Below are 5,000 nucleotides of genomic sequence, written 5' to 3' on the forward strand. Positions count from 1 at the left end.
GTACAAGTCCGGGAATACGGGGTGCATCGTATGTAACGTTCGATGTACATATAAAGCCTGGTAGGTGTTGGGATTATATCTGCAACACGGGCATTATCGAAAGATGGTTAAGTGGAGTCACCCAATGGGTGCCGTGCGTTATCAGGTACGTAATGCACAGTAGAGATACATTGTCGGGAGGTGGAACCCGAAAAATGTACAAGTCCGGGAATACGGGGTGCATCGTATGTAACGTTCGATGTACATATAAAGCCTGGTAGGTGTTGGGATTATATCTGCAACACGGGCATTATCGAAAGATGGTTAAGTGGAGTCACCCAATGGGTGCCGTGCGTTATAAGGTACGTAATGCACAGTAGAGATACATTGTCGGGAGGTGGAACCCGAAAAATGTACAAGTCCGGGAATACGGGGTGCATCGTATGTAACGTTCGATGTACATATAAAGCCTGGTAGGTGTTGGGATTATATCTGCAACACGGGCATTATCGAAAGATGGTTAAGTGGAGTCACCCAATGGGTGCCGTGCGTTATCAGGTACGTAATGCACAGTAGAGATACATTGTCGGGAGGTGGAACCCGAAAAATGTACAAGTCCGGGAATACGGAAAAGTTCCCCATGAAAGGCTGGGGATACAATTATTGATACAAATAATGTGCCTAAGGGTACATTTATTTTTCTAAGTCCCAGAAATCCGTCACTGAACATCACGACTTACAAACACATCTTCCCCCGGTCCTCCCATATACGGCACGGGGACAAGTATGAAGAATGAAAATCATGTGTGTATGGAACATATAATGTGCCTGAGAGCACATTTTTTTTCTAAGTCCCAGAAATCCGTCACTGAACATCACGACTTACGAAGACATGTTCCCCGGTCCTCCCATATACGGCACGGGGACAAGTATGAAGAATGAAAATCATGTGTGTATGAAACATATAATGTGCCTGAGAGCACATTTTTTTTCTAAGTCCCAGAAATCCGTCACTGAACATCACGACTTACGAAGACATGTTCCCCCGGTCCTCCCATATACGGCACGGGGACAAGTATGAAGAATGAAAATCATGTGTGTATGGAACATATAATGTGCCTGAGAGCACATTTTTTTCTAAGTCCCAGAAATCCGTCACTGAACATCACGACTTACGAAGACATGTTCCCCCGGTCCTCCCATATACGGCACGGGGACAAGTATGAAGAATGAAAATCATGTGTGTATGGAACATATAATGTGCCTGAGAGCACATTTTTTTTCTAAGTCCCAGAAATCCGTCACTGAACATCACGACTTACGAAGACATGTTCCCCCGGTCCTCCCATATACGGCACCGGGACAAGTATGAAGTATGAAAATTTTTGGTCACAGCGTGAAATCCCTCTAATGATCATGAAAATAGCATCGGATCACTTATCTGACCATAAAAAGTGAACCAAAACCCTATTTGGACAAACTTTTTGGTCCTATGAAAAATTCACTTTTCATATATGTCATGGTCGAAAATTTTCTAAGTCCCAAAAAATCACTTATTCTCGAATATCTCGAAAACTACGTATCGGACAGGGGTCAACCAAGGTGTTTTAGAAAGGTCTTTACAAGCTCTATTTAATGAGCCATAGCGACTTTCAAGTGATTTTTTGACACTTTTTCGCATATCGGCATCCTTGGTTCCCATACTGGCCATAGGCCATAGGGCACCGAACGGCCAACTTTTGGTCCGGGGGTGAAATTTTTTTTTCACGAGATTTTGATGAAAATGGCTTCGGAACGCGTTTCTAATAATGAAAAGTGAAACCAAACAGTATTTGCGAAGAAAAAATTGTCCTATGAAAAAATCACTTTTTCTTAGGGTACGGGTCAAAAATTTTCTAAGTCCCAAAAAATCACATTATTCTCGAATATCTCGAAAACTACTTATCGGACAGGGGTCAACCAAGGTGTTTTAGAAAGGTCTTTACAAGCTCTATTTAATGAGCCATAGCGACTTTCAAGTGATTTTTTGACACTTTTTCGCATATCGGCATCCTTGGTTCCCATACTGGCCATAGGCCATAGGGCACCGAACGGCCAACTTTTGGTCCGGGGGTGAAATTTTTTTTTCACGAGATTTTGATGAAAATGGCTTCGGAACGCGTTTCTAATAATGAAAAGTGAAACCAAACAGTATTTGCGAAGAAAAAATTGTCCTATGAAAAAATCACTTTTTCTTAGGGTACGGGTCAAAAATTTTCTAAGTCCCAAAAAATCACTTATTCTCGAATATCTCGAAAACTACGTATCGGACAGGGGTCAACCAAGGTGTTTTAGAAAGGTCTTTACAAGCTCTATTTAATGAGCCATAGCGACTTTCAAGTGATTTTTTGACACTTTTTCGCATATCGGCATCCTTGGTTCCCATACTGGCCATAGGCCATAGGGCACCGAACGGCCAACTTTTGGTCCGGGGGTGAAATTTTTTTTTCACGAGATTTTGATGAAAATGGCTTCGGAACGCGTTTCTAATAATGAAAAGTGAAACCAAACAGTATTTGCGAAGAAAAAATTGTCCTATGAAAAAATCACTTTTTCTTAGGGTACGGGTCAAAAATTTTCTAAGTCCCAAAAAATCACATTTTCTCGAATATCTCGAAAACTACTTATCGGACAGGGGTCAACCAAGGTGTTTTAGAAAGGTCTCAACAAGCTCTAAATAATGGGCCATAGCGACTTTTTAGTGATTTTTTGACAAATTTTGTCATATCGGCATCCCGAGTTCCCATACTGGCCATAGGCCATGGGGCCCCGAACGAAAAAATTTTGGTCCGAGGGTCAAAATTTTTTTTTCTCATAAATTTGTTCAAAACGCCGTCGGAACGCGCCTTAGATCATGAAAAGTGAAAAGAAACAGTATTTTGCAAAAGTTGGGGTGGCCTATGACTTACATGGCCACGTCCTAGGTCCGAGTTCCCGAGGTCGTGTTCTTCAGTGGCGGAAAAAAATGGCCACTTGTGGGAGATGCAAAATGTTCATTTTGTATTATAGGGGACACACTATCGAAGCGAAAATTTCAGAAATGGCCTAAAACGTGAAGAAATGATGGGGTATGTACGAAAAGAAGGTTTTTATGGTCAAACGGTGAAAATTTTTTTTTATGAAAAATTTTGGTCTCCCACCGTTCATGAATTTCTAGGACCAAAAATCGAAAAATTTGAAAACTTCACGATCGAAAGGGAAACGCATATGTGGTGTTCCTAGGTGTGTACGGTGTACGAAAAACGGGTTCACGATGAGATATCAGGCAAATAAGTGGACCTAAAGTGAGTTATACGGGTAAGACGAGGTGTCCAAAGACCGAAATAGGGGTACCAACTGAGAACGAAATGAAGGTCCCCGAAGTCGCCATACAAGTTATAGGAGGTGTCCAAAGTACGAAAAGAGTTCCATATTCGGCTGTTCCTACTATATGGTTCCCTGATTGCTGCTCCAAGGAGTAGTGAGGAAGTGTCCAAAGGTCTGTTGGGGGTATCGAGGTGATACCCTCGACGGACAATATGCACGAAAAGTGGTTCGATGATCTATCCTGTAGGTCGTACGGCAGCCATACCCGGCTGGAAGTACCGCGGTAATTCCGCAATAAAACGTTCGCCAGACGAACAAACAAATTGAATTAGCTCATCGTAGTGTACGGAAACGAAACGAAAATGTAAGGTGATTAGGGATCCGGGAGCAATCTCGCGATCCCATGGTTCGGTGTAAGAAATGATACGAAGTGTTCATAAGTCTCCTCTGGAGGCAGAACCATCGTAGCAAAGTTCGGGAACCCAAGGGTCACAAAAACTCGTAGGACGATATCCACGAATAATCGGGGACTTGTGGGGACTACCGTGCCCTGACAAGTCAACTACACCTTAACTGGTGATGGTCGTCCTACGGGGACCTGCGGGGAACAAAAGGGTCACTAAAACTCGTAGGACAATATCTCCGAATAATCGGGGACTTGTGGGGACCACCGTGCCCTGACAAGTCAACTACACCTTAACTGGTGATGGTTGTCCTACGGGGACCTGCCGGGAACCCAAGGGTCACAAAAACTCGTAGGACGATATCCACGAATAATCGGGGACTTGTGGGGACTACCGTGCCCTGACAAGTCAACTACACCTTAACTGGTGATGGTCGTCCTACGGGGACCTGCGGGGAGCAAAAGGAGTCAGAAACAATCGTAGGACGATATCCACGAATAATCGGGGACTTGTGGGGACTACCGTGCCCTGACAAGTCAACTACACCTTAACTGGTGATGGTCGTCCTACGGGGACCTTCAGGGAGCCGCAGTAAGTCGCAGGTCGTATGCGAGCCTTGATTGGTCCTGTTGGGGGCGTGCGGGGTGTAATGCCTCGGTACGTCAAATGTTGGTGTACGATGTACATCGATAATCTGACATCCTCCTGAACAACCTTTGCTCGTGTGGTTATTGGCGCTGTGGAGTCGGTGTACTGCCGCAGGTCAATGAGAGTGGTCACAACAAAGATTGTGTCACCTGATGAACGTAGAAAGAGAGTCTGCGGGGACTGGTGCCCTGGTAGACAAAAAATATCGAACAAGCAATTGACGAAGACGAATTCTGGTTGATCCTACCAGTAATATACGCTTGTCTCAAAGGTTAAGCCATGCATGTCTAAGTACAAACATAAATGAATGTGAAACCGCATAAGGCTCAGTACAACAGCCATAATTCACAAGATCATCCACCCATCAGTTACTTGGATAACTGTGGAAAAGCCAGAGCTAATACATGCAACATGCCGGGACCGCTGTCCGCTTGCGGGCGGTGGAACTGGTGCACTTATTAGTAAAACCAATCGCCTCCGGGCGGCTTGAGTTGAAGTCTGGATAAGGATGCCGATCGTATGGTCGCTTGACCGACGACAGATCTTGCAAATGTCTGCCCTATCAACTATTGATGGTAGTGTAGAGGACTACCATGGTTGCGACGGGTAACGGGGAATCAGGGT

This window comes from Anopheles stephensi, unplaced genomic scaffold (genome assembly GCF_013141755.1).
Source record: "Anopheles stephensi strain Indian unplaced genomic scaffold, UCI_ANSTEP_V1.0 ucontig240, whole genome shotgun sequence".
NCBI lineage: Eukaryota > Metazoa > Arthropoda > Insecta > Diptera > Culicidae > Anopheles > Anopheles stephensi.